The sequence below is a fragment of the Triturus cristatus genome, chromosome 1_1 (assembly GCF_964204655.1).
Source record: "Triturus cristatus chromosome 1_1, aTriCri1.1, whole genome shotgun sequence".
In the NCBI taxonomy this organism is placed as follows: Eukaryota; Metazoa; Chordata; class Amphibia; order Caudata; family Salamandridae; genus Triturus; species Triturus cristatus.
This window is the reverse complement of record NC_140579.1, coordinates 842,841,079-842,857,466: the sequence shown is the minus strand read 5'-3', so window position 1 is coordinate 842,857,466 and position 16,388 is coordinate 842,841,079.

Genomic DNA, 16,388 nt, shown 5'->3' with positions numbered 1-16,388 from the left:
CACACGGATAAGGTTCAGCGTTCTTTATAAGCACTTATTTAAGGTACGGTTGAATGGTACAAGGAGGTCTGGACTCAGGGGTCCCCTCGATTAGAGTCTCGCAAGGTAGGGAAGGGGGTAGCGGGGCAGTCTATTTACCAATCAGGTAGTTCTGATGAGATGATGATGAGCTCACAATCCTCGAGCTTGGTGGTTAGGTGGTACGGGCCACGGCAGCGCCAGCAGGTCCCGGTGTGGATGGTCGATACAACGGGCCGCGGCAGCGCCAGCAGGTCCCCGGAAGATATACGGTCCGCGGCAGCGCCAGCAGGTCCCGGTGAGGATGGTCGTTACAACGGGCCGCGGCAGCGCCAGCAGGTCCCCGGGAGATATACGGTCCGCGGCAGCGCCAGCAGGTCCCGGTGAGGATGGTCGTTACAACGGGCCGCGGCAGCGCCAGCAGGTCCCAGGAAGATGACTGTTGCAGAAGGCCGCGGCAGCGCCAGCAGGCAGGACGATGGTTCACAAGAGCGGGCTACGGCAGCGCCAGTAGACCGTCAAGGTTGAGTTCACTCGGTGTCTCTCGACTCCAGGATACAACTGCCTTCCTGCTCCGGAGCTGCCTCAGTTATAGGGCTGGTGCCCTTTGATGTCCGGACCCTCGCACTTGGAGGTCGGAGGGTCCGGGATGAAGGTGTCCAGACACCCAGCAGGGGGTGGAGCCAGTGCCTGGGGGAGCTGGGGGCGATCGGCACCTGGCGGGGGAGAGCCCTTGACAGTTCGTTCTCCCATTGACTTGCCAAGTGGTCCGCTCACCTCCTGGGTGGATGGTGGTGCCGGGATGTCGGGGCCGGCCAGGCCCGGGGTTAGGGTCGAGGGGAGGCCATGCGGCCGCGTGGTGCAGGGCCCCCGATGGCGGCTTGACCCGGCCGGGGAAGCCGGTGGGGCTGGACCCCGTGATGAGTAGGGGTCCGAGGGCAGAGGGTCCGTCGGGAGACGGAGTACAGGTGCTTGTCGTGGGGATATGGCAGGTGGGCCGGAGTTCGGGCCCTGTCGAGCGGGGAGGGAGCAAGCCGTCTGTGAGGCCTGTCCAACACCACCTCTCTTCACCCCTGCACCTACCACCTCTCTTCACCCCAGCACCTACCTCCTCTCTTCACCCCAGCACCTACCACCTCTCTTCACCCTAGCACCTACCGCCTCTCTTCACCCGTTCACCCCAGCACCTATCACCTCCCTTCACCCCAGCATCTACCACCTCCCTTCACCCCAACACCTACCACCTTTCTTCACCCAGCACCTACCACCTCTTCACACCAGCACCTACGGCCTCTCTTCACCCGTTCATCCCAGCACCAACCACCTCTCTTCACCCCAAATACCTACCACCTCTCTTCACCCCAAGTACCTACCACCTCTCTTCACCCCAGCACCTACCACCTCTCTTCACCCCAGTACTTACCACCTCCCTTCACCCCAGCACCTACCACCTCTCTTCACCCAGCACCTACCACCTCTTCACACCAGCACCTACCGCCTCTCTTCACCTGTTCACCACAGTACCTACCACCTCTCTTCACCCCAAGTACCTACAACCTCTCGTCACCCCAGCACCTGCAACCACTCTTCACCCCAGCACCTACCACCTCTCTTCACCCCAGCACCTACCACCTCTCTTCACCCCAGCACCTACTGCCTCTCTTCACCCGTAAACCCTAGCACCTACCACCTCTCTTCACTCCTGCACCTACCGCCTCTCTTTACTCCAGCACCTACCACCTCTCTTCAACCCAGCACCTACCACCTCTCTTCCCCCCAGCATCTACCACCCGTCATTACCCCAGCACCTGCCATCTCTCTTCACCCCAAGTACCTACCACCTCTCTTCACCCCAAGTACGTACGACCTTTCTTCACTCCAGCACCTACCGCCTCTCATCACCCCAGCACATATCACCTCTCTTCACCCCAGCACTTACCGCCTCTCTTCACCCCAGCACCTACCGACTACCTTCACCCCAGCACCTACCGCCTCTCTGCACCCCAGCACCTATCACCTCTCCTCACCCTAGCACCTATCACCTACCACCTCTCTTCACCACAGAACCTACCACATATCTTCACCCCAGCACCTACCACCTCTCTTCACCCCAGCACCTACCACCTCTCTTCACCACAGCACCTACCACCTCTCTTCACCCCAGAACCTACCACCTCTCTTCTCCCCAGCACCTACCACCTCTCTTCACCCCAGCACCTACGACCTCTCTTCACCTCAGCACCTACCTCCTCTCTTCACTCGTTCACCCCAGAACCTACCACATCTCTTCACCCCAGCACCTACCACCTCTCTTCACCCTAGCACCACTCTTCACCCCAGCACCTACCACCTCTTTTCACCCCAGCATCTACTGCCTCTATTCACCCATTCACCCCAACACCTACCACCTCTCAACACCCCAGCACCTACCACCTCTCAACACCCCAGCACCTACCACCTCTCTTCACCCCAAGTACCTACCACCTCTCTTCACCCCAAGTACCTACCACCTCTCTTCAACCCAGCACCTACCGCCTCTCTTCACACCAGCACCTACCACCTCTCTTCACCCCAGCACCTACAACCTAACTTCACCCCAGCACCTACTGCCTCTCTTCACTCGTTCACCCCAGAACCTACTAAATCTCTTCACCCCAGCACCTACCACCTCTCTTTACCGCAGAACCTACCACATATCTTCAACCCAGCACCTACCAACTTTCTTCACCCCAGCACCTACCACCTCTCTTCACACCAGCACCTACCACCTCTCTTCACCCCAGCACCTACAACCTCTCTTCACCCCAGCACCTACCACCTCTCTGCACTCGTTCACCCCAGAACCTACTAAATCTCTTCACCCCAGCACCTATCACCTCTCTTCACCCTAGCACCTCTCTTCAACCCAGCACCTACCACCTCTCTTCACCCCAGTACCTACCGCCTCTCTTCACCCATTCACCCCAACACCTACCACCTCCCTTCACCCCAGCACCTACCACTTCCCTTCACCCCAGCACCTACCACCTTTCTTCACCCAGCACCTACCACCTCTCTTCACCCGTTCACACCAGCACCTACCGCCTCTCTTCACCCGTTCACCCCAGCACCTACCACCTCTCTTCACCCCAGCACCTACCACCTCTCTTCACCCCAGCACTTACCGCCTCTCTTCACCCCAGCACCTACCGCCTCTCTTCACCCCAGCACCTACCGCCTTTCTTCACCCGTTCACCCCAGCACCTGCCACCTCCCTTCTCCCCAGCACCTACCACCTCTCTTCACCCAGCACCTACCGCCTCTCTTCACCCAGCACCTACCGCCTCTCTTCATCCCAGCACCTACCGCCTCTCTTCACCCGTTCACCCTAGCACCTACCACCTCTCTTCACCCCAGCACCTACCACATCTCTTCACCCCAGCACCTACTGCCTCTCTTCAACCGTTCACCCCAGCACCTACCACCACTCTTCACCCCTGCACCCTCCACCTCTCTTCACCCCAAGTACCTACCACCTCTCTTCACCCCAGCACCTACCACCTATCTTCAGCCCAACACCTACCACCTCTCTTCACCCCAGCAACTACCACCTCTCTTCACCCTAGCACCTACAACCAATCTTCATCCCAGCACTTACCGCCTCTCTTCACTCGTTCACCCCAGCACCTACCACATCTCTTCACCCCAGCACCTACCACCTCTCTTCACCCCAGAACCTACCACCTCTCTTCACCCCAGCACCTACCACCTCTCTTCACCCCAGCACCTACCACCTCTCTTCACCCCAGCACCTACCGCCTCTCTTCACCCCAGCACCTACCACCTCTCTTCACCCTAGCACCTACCGCCTCTCTTCACCCGTTCACCCCAGCACCTACCACCTCCCTTCACCCCAGCACCTACCACTTCCCTTCACCCCAGCACCTACCACCTTTCTTCACCCAGCACCTACCACCTCTTCACACCAGCACCTACCGCCTCTCTTCACCCGCTCACCCCAGCACCTACCACCTCTCTTCACCCCAGCACCTACCACCTCTCTTCACGCCAAGTACCTACCACCTCTAGCACCTACAACCAATCTTCACCCCAGCACCTACAACCTCTCTTCATCCCAGCACTTACCGCCTCTCTTCACTCGTTCACCCCAGCACCTACCACATCTCTTCACCCCAGCACCTACCACCTCTCTTCACCCCAGCACCTACCACCTCTCTTCACCCCAGCACCTACCACCTGTCTTCACCCCAGCACCTACCGCCTCTCTTCACCCCAGCACCTACCACCTCTCTTCACCCTAGCACCTACCGCCTCTCTTCACCCCAGCACCTACCGCCTCTCTTCACCCCAGCACCTACCACCTCTCTTCACCCTAGCACCTACCGCCTCTCTTCACCCGTTCACCCCAGCACCTACCACCTCCCTTCACCCCAGCACCTACCACTTCCCTTCACCCCAGCACCTACCACCTTTCTTCACCCAGCACCTACCACCTCTTCACATCAGCACCTACCGCCTCTCTTCACCCGTTCACCCCAGCACCTACCACCTCTCTTCACCCCAGCACCTACCACCTCTCTTCACCTCAAGTACCTACCACCTCTAGCACCTACAACCAATCTTCACCCCAGCACCTACAACCTCTCTTCATCCCAGCACTTACCGCCTCTCTTCACTCGTTCACCCCAGCACCTACCACATCTCTTCACCCCAGCACCTACCACCTCTCTTCACCCAGCACCTACCACCTCTCTTCACCCCAGCACCTACCACCTGTCTTCACCCCAGCACCTACCGCCTCTCTTCACCCCAGCACCTACCACCTCTCTTCACCCTAGCACCTACCGCCTCTCTTCACCCATTCACCCCAGCACCTACCACCTCCTTTCACCCCAGCACCTACCACCTCCCTTGACCCCAGCATCTACCACCTTTCTTCACCCAGCACTTACCACCTCTTCACACCAGCACCTACCGCCTCTCTTCACCCGTTCACCCCAGCACCTACCACCTCTCTTCACCCCAGCACCTACCACCTCTCTTCACCCCAGCACCTCTCTTCACCCCAAGTACCTACCACCTCTCTTCACCCCAGCACCTACCACCTCTCTTCACCACAGCACCTACCGCCTCTCTTCACCCCAGCACCTACAACCTCTCTTCACCCCAGCACCTACGGCCTCGCTTCACCCCAGCACCTACGGCCTCTCTTCACTCGCTCACCCCAGCACCTACCACATCTCTTCACCCCAGCACCCACCACCTCTCTTCACCCCAGCACCTACCACCTCTCTTCACCCCAGCACCTACCACCTCTCTTCACCCCAGCACCTACCACCTCTCTTCAGTCGTTCACCCCAGCACCTACCACCTCTCTTCACCCCAGCACCTACCACCTCTCTTCACCCTAGCACCTCTCTTGACCCCAGCCCTTACCACCTCTCTTCACCCCAGCACCTACTGCCTATCTTCACCCATTCACCCCAACACCTACCACCTCTCAACACCCCAGCCCCTACCACCTCTCAACACCCCAGCGCCTACCATCTCTCTTCTCCCCAAGTACCTACCACCTCTCTTCACCCCAAGTACGTACGACCTTTCTTCACCCCAGCACCTACCGCCTCTCTTCTCCCCAGCACCTACCACCTACCTTCACCCCAGCACTTACCGCCTCTCTTCACCCCAGCACCTACCGCCTACCTTCACCCCAGCACCTACCGCCTCTCTGCACCCCACCACCTATCACCTCTCCTCACCCTAGCACCTATCACCTATCACCTACCACCTCTCTTCACCACAGAACCTACCACATCTCTTCACCCCAGCACCTACCACCTCTCTTCACCCCAGCACCTACCACCTCTCTTCACCCCTGAACCTACCACCTCTCTTCTCCCCAGCACCTACCACCTCTCTTCACCCCAGCACCTACAACCTCTCTTCACCTCAGCACCTACCTCCTCTCTTCACTCGTTCACCCCAGAACCTACCACATCTCTTCACCCCAGCACCTACCACCTGTCTTCACCCTAGCACCTCTCTTCAACTCAGAACCTACCACCTCTCTTCACCCCAGCACCTACCACCTCTCTTCACCCCAGCACCTACCACCTCTCTTCACCCCAACTCCTACTGCCTCTCTTCACCCCAAATCCTACCGCCTCTCTTCACCCCAGCGACCTACCGCCTCTCTTCACCCGTTCACCCCAGCACCTACCACCTCTCTTCACCCCAGCACCTACAACCTCTCTTCACCCCACCACCTACCGCCTCTCTTCACTCGTTCACCCCAGCACCTACCACCTCTCTTCACCCCAGCACCTACCACCTCTCTTGACCCCAGCACCTACCACCTCTCTTCACCCCAACACCTACCACCTCTCATCAGCCCAGCACCTACCACCCCTCATCACCCCAGCACCTACCGCCTCACTTCACTCTTTCACCCCAGCACCTACCACCTCTCTTCACCCTAGCACCTCTCTTGACCCCAGCCCTTACCACCTCTCTTCACCCCAGCATCTACTGCCTATCTTCACCCATTCACCCCAACACCTACCACCTCTCAACACCCCAGCCCCTACCACCTCTCAACACCCCAGCGCCTACCATCTCTCTTCTCCCCAAGTACCTACCACCTCTCTTCACCCCAAGTACGTACGACCTTTCTTCACCCCAGCACCTACCGCCTCTCTTCTCCCCAGCACCTACCGCCTACCTTCACCCCAGCACTTACCGCCTCTCTTCACCCCAGCACCTACCGCCTACCTTCACCCCAGCACCTACCGCCTCTCTGCACCCCACCACCTATCACCTCTCCTCACCCTAGCACCTATCACCTATCACCTACCACCTCTCTTCACCACAGAACCTACCACATCTCTTCACCCCAGCACCTACCACCTCTCTTCACCCCAGCACCTACCACCTCTCTTCACCCCTGAACCTACCACCTCTCTTCTCCCCAGCACCTACCACCTCTCTTCACCCCAGCACCTACAACCTCTCTTCACCTCAGCACCTACCTCCTCTCTTCACTCGTTCACCCCAGAACCTACCACATCTCTTCACCCCAGCACCTACCACCTGTCTTCACCCTAGCACCTCTCTTCAACTCAGAACCTACCACCTCTCTTCACCCCAGCACCTACCACCTCTCTTCACCCCAGCACCTACCACCTCTCTTCACCCCAACTCCTACTGCCTCTCTTCACCCCAACTCCTACCGCCTCTCTTCACCCCAGCACCTACCGCCTCTCTTCACCCGTTCACCCCAGCACCTACCACCTCTCTTCACCCCAGCACCTACAACCTCTCTTCACCCCACCACCTACCGCCTCTCTTCACTCGTTCACCCCAGCACCTACCACCTCTCTTCACCCCAGCACCTACCACCTCTCTTGACCCCAGCACCTACCACCTCTCTTCACCCCAACACCTACCACCTCTCATCAGCCCAGCACCTACCACCCCTCATCACCCCAGCACCTACCGCCTCACTTCACTCTTTCACCCCAGCACCTACCACCTCTCTTCACCCCAGCACCTACCACCTCTCTTCACCCTAGCACCACTCTTCACCCCAGCACCTACCACCTCTCTTCACCCCAGCACCTACTGCCTCTATTCACCCATTCTCCCCAACACCTACCACCTCTCAACACCCCAGCACCTACCACCTCTCAACACCCCAGCACCTACCACCTCTCTTCACCCCAAGTACCTACCACCTCTCTTCACCCCAAGTACATACCACCTCTCTTCACCCCAGCACCTACCGCCTCTCTTCACACCAGCACCTACCACCTCTCTTCACCCCAGCACCTACAACCTAACTTCACCCCAGCACCTACTGCCTCTCTTCACTCGTTCACCCCAGAACCTACTAAATCTCTTCACCCCAGCACCTACCACCTACCACCTCTCTTTACTGCAGAACCTACCACATATCTTCAACCCAGCACCTACCACCTCTCTTCACCCCAGCACCTACCACCTCTCTTCACACCAGCACCTACCACCTCTCTTCACCCCAGCACCTACAACCTCTCTTCACCCCAGCACCTACCGCCTCTCTTCACTCGTTCATCCCAGAACCTACTAAATCTCTTCACCCCAGCACCTATCACCTCTCTTCACCCTAGCACCTCTCTTCAACCCAGCACCTACCACCTCTCTTCACCCCAGTACCTACTGCCTCTCTTCACCCATTCACCCACCACCTCTCAACACCCCAGCACCTACCACCTCTCTTCACCCCAGCACCTACCGCCTCTCTTCACCCCAGCACCTACCGCCTCTCTTCACCGCAGCACCTGCCGCCTTTCATCACCCGTTCACCCCAGCACCTGCCACCTCCCTTCTCCCCAGCACCTACCACCTCTCTTCACCCAGCACCTACCGCCTCTCTTCATCCCAGCACCTACCGCCTCTCTTCAACCGTTCACTACAGCACCTACCACCTCTCTTCACCCCAGCACCCTCCACCTCTCTTCACCCCAAGTACCTACCACCACTCTTCACCCCAGCACCTACCACCTCTCTTCAGCCCAGCACCTACCACCTCTCTTCACCCCAGCCCCTACCACCTCTCTTCACCCTAGCACCTACAACCAATCTTCACCCCAGCACCTACAACCTCTCTTCATCCCAGCACTTACCGCCTCTCTTCACTCGTTCACCCCAGCACCTACCACATCTCTTCACCCCAGCACCTACCACCTCTCTTCACCCTAGCACCTACCACCTCTCTTCACCCCAGCACCTACCGCCTCTCTTCACCCCAGCACCTACCACCTCTCTTTACCCTAGCACCTACCGCCTCTCTTCACCCGTTCACCCCAGCACCTACTGCCTCTCTTCAACCGTTCAACCCTGCACCTACCACCTCTCTTCACCCCAGCACCCTCCACCTCTCTTCACCCCAAGTACCTACCACCTCTCTTCACCCCAGCACCTACCACCTATCTTCAGCCCAGCACCTACCACCTCTCTTCACCCCAGCCCCTACCACCTCTCTTCACCCCAAGTACCTACCACCTCTCTTCACCCCAGCACCTACCACCTCTCTTCACCCCAGCACCTAACACCTCTCTTCACCCTAGCACCTACAACCAATCTTCACCCCAGCACCTACCACCTCTCTTCACCCCAGCACCTAACACCTCTCTCTTCACCCTAGCACCTACAACCAATCTTCACCCCAGCACCTACCACCTATCTTCACCCCAGCACCTACCACCTCTCTTCACCACCAGCACCTACCACCTCTCTTCACCCCAGCCCCTACCACCTCTCTTCACCCCAAGTACCTACCACCTCTCTTCACCCCAGCACCTACCACCTCTCTTCACCACCAGCACCTACCACCTCTCTTCACCCCAGCACCTACCACCTCTCTTCACCCCAGCACCTACTGCCTCTCTTCAACCGCTCACCCCAGCACCTACCACCTCTCTTCACCCCAGCACCCTCCACCTCTCTTCACCCCAAGTACCTACTACCTCTCTTCCCCCCAGCACCTACCACCTATCTTCAGCCCAGCACCTACCACCTCTCTTCACCCCAGCACCTACCACCTCTCTTCACCCTAGCACCTACAACCAATCTTCACCCCAGCACCTACCGCCTCTCTTCACCCCAGCACCTACCACCTCTCTTCACCCTAGCACCTACCGCCTCTCTTCACCCGTTCACCCCAGCACCTACCACCTCCCTTCACCCCAGCACCTACCACTTCCCTTCACCCCAGCACCTACCACCTTTCTTCACCCAGCACCTACCACCTCTTCACATCAGCACCTACCGCCTCTCTTCACCCGTTCACCCCAGCACCTACCACCTCTCTTCACCCCAGCACCTACCACCTCTCTTCACCCCAACACCTACCACCTCTCATCAGCCCAGCACCTACCACCCCTCATCACCCCAGCACCTACCGCCTCACTTCACTCTTTCACCCCAGCACCTACCACCTCTCTTCACCCTAGCACCTCTCTTGACCCCAGCCCTTACCACCTCTCTTCACCCCAGCACCTACTGCCTATCTTCACCCATTCACCCCAACACCTACCACCTCTCAACACCCCAGCCCCTACCACCTCTCAACACCCCAGCGCCTACCATCTCTCTTCTCCCCAAGTACCTACCACCTCTCTTCACCCCAAGTACGTACGACCTTTCTTCACCCCAGCACCTACCGCCTCTCTTCTCCCCAGCACCTACCGCCTACCTTCACCCCAGCACTTACCGCCTCTCTTCACCCCAGCACCTACCGCCTACCTTCACCCCAGCACCTACCGCCTCTCTGCACCCCACCACCTATCACCTCTCCTCACCCTAGCACCTATCACCTATCACCTACCACCTCTCTTCACCACAGAACCTACCACATCTCTTCACCCCAGCACCTACCACCTCTCTTCACCCCAGCACCTACCACCTCTCTTCACCCCTGAACCTACCACCTCTCTTCTCCCCAGCACCTACCACCTCTCTTCACCCCAGCACCTACAACCTCTCTTCACCTCAGCACCTACCTCCTCTCTTCACTCGTTCACCCCAGAACCTACCACATCTCTTCACCCCAGCACCTACCACCTGTCTTCACCCTAGCACCTCTCTTCAACTCAGAACCTACCACCTCTCTTCACCCCAGCACCTACCACCTCTCTTCACCCCAGCACCTACCACCTCTCTTCACCCCAACTCCTACTGCCTCTCTTCACCCCAACTCCTACCGCCTCTCTTCACCCCAGCACCTACCGCCTCTCTTCACCCGTTCACCCCAGCACCTACCACCTCTCTTCACCCCAGCACCTACAACCTCTCTTCACCCCACCACCTACCGCCTCTCTTCACTCGTTCACCCCAGCACCTACCACCTCTCTTCACCCCAGCACCTACCACCTCTCTTGACCCCAGCACCTACCACCTCTCTTCACCCCAACACCTACCACCTCTCATCAGCCCAGCACCTACCACCCCTCATCACCCCAGCACCTACCGCCTCACTTCACTCTTTCACCCCAGCACCTACCACCTCTCTTCACCCCAGCACCTACCACCTCTCTTCACCCTAGCACCACTCTTCACCCCAGCACCTACCACCTCTCTTCACCCCAGCACCTACTGCCTCTATTCACCCATTCTCCCCAACACCTACCACCTCTCAACACCCCAGCACCTACCACCTCTCAACACCCCAGCACCTACCACCTCTCTTCACCCCAAGTACCTACCACCTATCTTCACCCCAAGTACCTACCACCTCTCTTCACCCCAGCACCTACCGCCTCTCTTCACACCAGCACCTACCACCTCTCTTCACCCCAGCACCTACAACCTAACTTCACCCCAGCACCTACTGCCTCTCTTCACTCGTTCACCCCAGAACCTACTAAATCTCTTCACCCCAGCACCTACCACCTACCACCTCTCTTTACTGCAGAACCTACCACATATCTTCAACCCAGCACCTACCACCTCTCTTCACCCCAGCACCTACCACCTCTCTTCACACCAGCACCTACCACCTCTCTTCACCCCAGCACCTACAACCTCTCTTCACCCCAGCACCTACCGCCTCTCTTCACTCGTTCATCCCAGAACCTACTAAATCTCTTCACCCCAGCACCTATCACCTCTCTTCACCCTAGCACCTCTCTTCAACCCAGCACCTACCACCTCTCTTCACCCCAGTACCTACTGCCTCTCTTCACCCATTCACCCACCACCTCTCAACACCCCAGCACCTACCACCTCTCTTCACCCCAGCACCTACCGCCTCTCTTCACCCCAGCACCTACCGCCTCTCTTCACTCGTTCACCCCAGCACCTACCACATCTCTTCACCCCAGCACCTACCACCTCTCTTCACCCCAGCACCTACCACCTCTCTTCACCCAGCACCTACCGCCTCTCTTCATCCCAGCACCTACCGCCTCTCTTCACCTGTTCACCCTAGCATCTACCACCTCTCTTCACCCCAGCACCTACGACCTCTCTTCACCCCAGCACCTACTGCCTCTCTTCAACCGTTCACCCCAGCACCTACCACCTCTCTTCACCCCAGCACCCTCCACCTCTCTTCACCCCAAGTACCTACCACCTCTCTTCACCCCAGCCCCTACCACCTCTCTTCACCCTAGCACCTACAACCATTCTTCACCCCAGCACCTACAACCTCTCTTCATCCCAGCACTTACCGCCTCTCTTCACTCGTTCACCCCAGCACCTACCACATCTTTTCACCCCAGCACCTACCACCTCTCTTCACCCCAGCACCTACCACCTCTCTTCACCCCAGCACCTACCGCCTCTCTTCACCCCAGCACCTACCACCTCTCTTCACCCTAGCACCTACCGCCTCTCTTCACCCGTTCACCCCAGCACCTACCACCTCCCTTCACCCCAGCACCTACCACCTTTCTTCACCCAGCACCTACCACCTCTTCACACCAGCACCTACCGCCTCTCTTCACCCGTTCAAACCAGCACCTACCACCTCTCTTCACCCCAGCACCTACCACCTCTCTTCACCCCAAGTACCTACCAGCTCTCTTCACCCCAGCACCTACCACCTCTCTTCACCCCAGCACCTAACACCTCTCTTCACCCTAGCACCTACAACCAATCTTCACCCCAGCACCTACCGCCTCTCTTCACCCGTTCACCCCAGCACCTACCACCTCCCTTCACCCCAGCACCTACCACCTCCCTTCACCCCAGCACTTACCGCCTCTCTTCACCCCAGCACCTACCACCTCTCTTCACCCTAGCACCTACCGCATCTCTTCACCCGTTCACCCCAGCACCTACCACCTCCCTTCACCCCAGCACCTACCACCTCCCTTCACCCCAGCACCTACCACCTTTCTTCACCCAGCACCTACCACCTCTTCACACCAGCACCTAACACCTCTCTTCACCCTAGCAGCTACAACCAATCTTCAACCCAGCACCTACAACCTCTCTTCATCCCAGCACTTACCGCCTCTCTTCACTCGTTCACCCCAGCACCTACCACATCTCTTCACCCCAAGTACCTACCACCTCTCTTCACCCCAGCACCTACCACCTCTCTTCACCCCAGCACCTACCACCTCTCTTCACCCCAGCACCTACAACCTCTCTTCACCCCAGCACCTATGGCCTCTCTTCACCCCAGCACCTACGGCCTCTCTTCACTCATTCACCCCAGCACCTACCACATCTCTTCACCCCAGCACCTACCACCTCTCTTCACCCCAGCACCTACCACCTCTCTTCACCCCAGCACCTACCACCTCTCTTCAGTCGTTCACCCCAGCACCTACGACCTCTCTTCACCCCAGCACCTACCACCTCTCTTCACCCTAGCACCTCTCTTCACCCCAACACCTACCACCTGTCTTCACCCCAGCACCTACTGCCTATCTTCACCCATTCACCCCAACACCTACCACCTCTCAACACCCCAGCAACTACCACCTCTCTTCACCCTAGCACCTACCGCCTCTCTTCACCCGTTCACTCCAGCACCTACCGCCTCTCTTCATCTGTTCACCCCAGCACCTACCACCTCTCTTCACCCCAGCACCTACCACCTCTCTTCACCCCAAGTACCTACCACCTCTCTTCACCCCAGCACCTACCATCTCTCTTCACCCCAGCACCTACAACCTCTCTTCACCCCAGCACCTACAACCTCTCTTCACCCCAGCACCTACGGCCTCTCTTCACCCCAGCACCTACTGCCTCTCTTCAACCGTTCACCCCAGCACCTACCACCTCTCTTCACCCCAGCACCCTCCACCTCTCTTCACCCCAAGTACCTACCACCTCTCTTCACCCCAGCACCTACCACCTATCTTCAGCCCAGCACCTACCATCTCTCTTCACCCCAGCACCTACCACCTCTCTTCACCCTAGCACCTACAACCAATCTTCACCCCAGCACCTACAACCTCTCTTCATCCCAGCACTTACCACCTCTCTTCACTCGTTCACCCCAGCACCTACCACATCTCTTCACCCCAGCACCTACCACCTCTCTTCACCCCAGCACCTACCACCTCTCTTCACCCCAGCACCTACCACCTCTCTTCACCCCAGCACCTACCACCTCTCTTCACCCTAGCACCTACTGCCTTTCTTCACCCGTTCACCCCAGCACCTACCACCTCCCTTCACCCCAACACCTACCACCTCCCTTCACCCCAGCACCTACCACCTTTCTTCACCCAGCACCAACCACCTCTTCACACCAGCACCTACCGCCTCTCTTCACCCGTTCACCCCAGCACCTACCACCTCTCTTCACCCCAGCACCTACCACCTCTCTTCACCCCAAGTACCTACCACCTCTCTTCACCCCAGCACCTACCACCTCTCTTCACCCCATCACCTACAACCTCTCTTCACCCCAGCACCTACAACCTCTCTTCACCCCAGCACCTACGGCCTCTCTTCAACCCAGCACCTACGGCCTCTCTTCACCCCAGCACCTACGGCCTCTCTTCACCCCAGCACCTACGGCCTCTCTTCACTCATTCACCCCAGCACCTACCACATCTCTTCACCCCTTCACCTACCGCCTCTCTTCACGCGTTCACCCCAGCACCTACCACCTCTCTTCCCCCAGCACCTACCACCTCTCTTCACCCCAAGTACCTACCACCTCTCTACACCCCAGCACCTACCACCTCTATTCACCCCAGCACCTACCACCTCTCTTCACCCCAGCACCTACCACCTCTCTTCACCCCAGCACCTACTGCCTCTCTTCACCCGTAAACCCTAGCACCTACCACCTCTCTTCACTCCTGCACCTACCGCCTCTCTTTACTCCAGCACCTACCACCTCTCTTCAACCCAGCACCTACCACCTCTCTTCCCCCCAGCATCTACCACCCGTCATTACCCCAGCACCTACCGCCTCTCTTCACTCTTTCACCCCAGCACCTACGACCTCTCTTCAGTCGTTCACCACAGCACCTACGACCTCTCTTCACCCCAGCACCTACCACCTCTCTTCACCCTAGCACCTTTCTTCACCCCAGCACCTACCACCTCTCTTCACCCCAGCACCTACTGCCTATCTTCACCCATTCACCCCAACACCTACCACCTCTCAACACCCCAGCACCTACGACCTCTCAACACCCCAGCGCCTACCATCTCTCTTCACCCCAAGTACCTACCACCTCTCTTCACACCAAGTACGTACGACCTTTCTTCACTCCAGCACCCACCGCCTCTCATCACCCCAGCACATATCACCTCTCTTCACCCCAGCACTTACCGCCTCTCTTCACCCCAGCACCTACCAACTACCTTCACCCCAGCACCTACCGCCTCTCTGCACCCCAGCACCTATCACCTCTCCTCACCCTAGCACCTATCACCTACCACCTCTCTTCACCACAGAACCTACCACATATCTTCACCCCAGCACCTACCACCTCTCTTCACCCCAGCACCTACCACCTCTCTTCACCCCAGCACCTACCACCTCTCTTCACCCCAGAACCTACCACCTCTCTTCACCCCAGAACCTACCACCTCTCTTCTCCCCAGCACCTACCACCTCTCTTCACCCCAGCACCTACAACCTCTCTTCACCTCAGCACCTACCTCCTCTCTTCACTCGTTCACCCCAGAACCTACCACATCTCTTCACCCCAGCACCTACCACCTCTCTTCACCCTAGCACCACTCTTCACCCCAGCACCTACCACCTCTCTTCAGCCCAGCACCTACTGCCTCTATTCACCCATTCACCCCAACACCTACCACCTCTCAACACCCCAGCACCTACCACCTCTCAACACCCCAGCACCTACCACCTCTCTTCACCCCAAGTACCTACCACCTCTCTTCACCCCAAGTACCTACCACCTCTCTTCACCCCAGCACCTACCGACTCTCTTCACACCAGCACCTACCACCTCTCTTCACCCCAGCACCTACAACCTAACTTCACCCCAGCACCCACTGCCTCTCTTCACTCGTTCACCCCAGAACCTACTAAATCTCTTCACCCCAGCACCTACCACCTACCACCTCTCTTTACCGCAGAACCTACCACATATCTTCAACCCAGCACCTACCACCTCTCTTCACCCCAGCACCTACCACGTCTCTTCACACCAGCACCTACCACCTCTCTTCACCCCAGCACCTACAACCTCTCTTCACCCCAGCACCTACCGCCTCTCTTCACTCGTTCACCCCAGAACCTACTAAATCTCTTCACCCCAGCACCTACCACCTACCACCTCTCTTTACCGCAGAACCTACCACATATCTTCAACCCAGCACCTACCACCTACCTCTCTTCACCCCAGCACCTACCACCTCTCTTCACACCAGCACCTACCACCTCT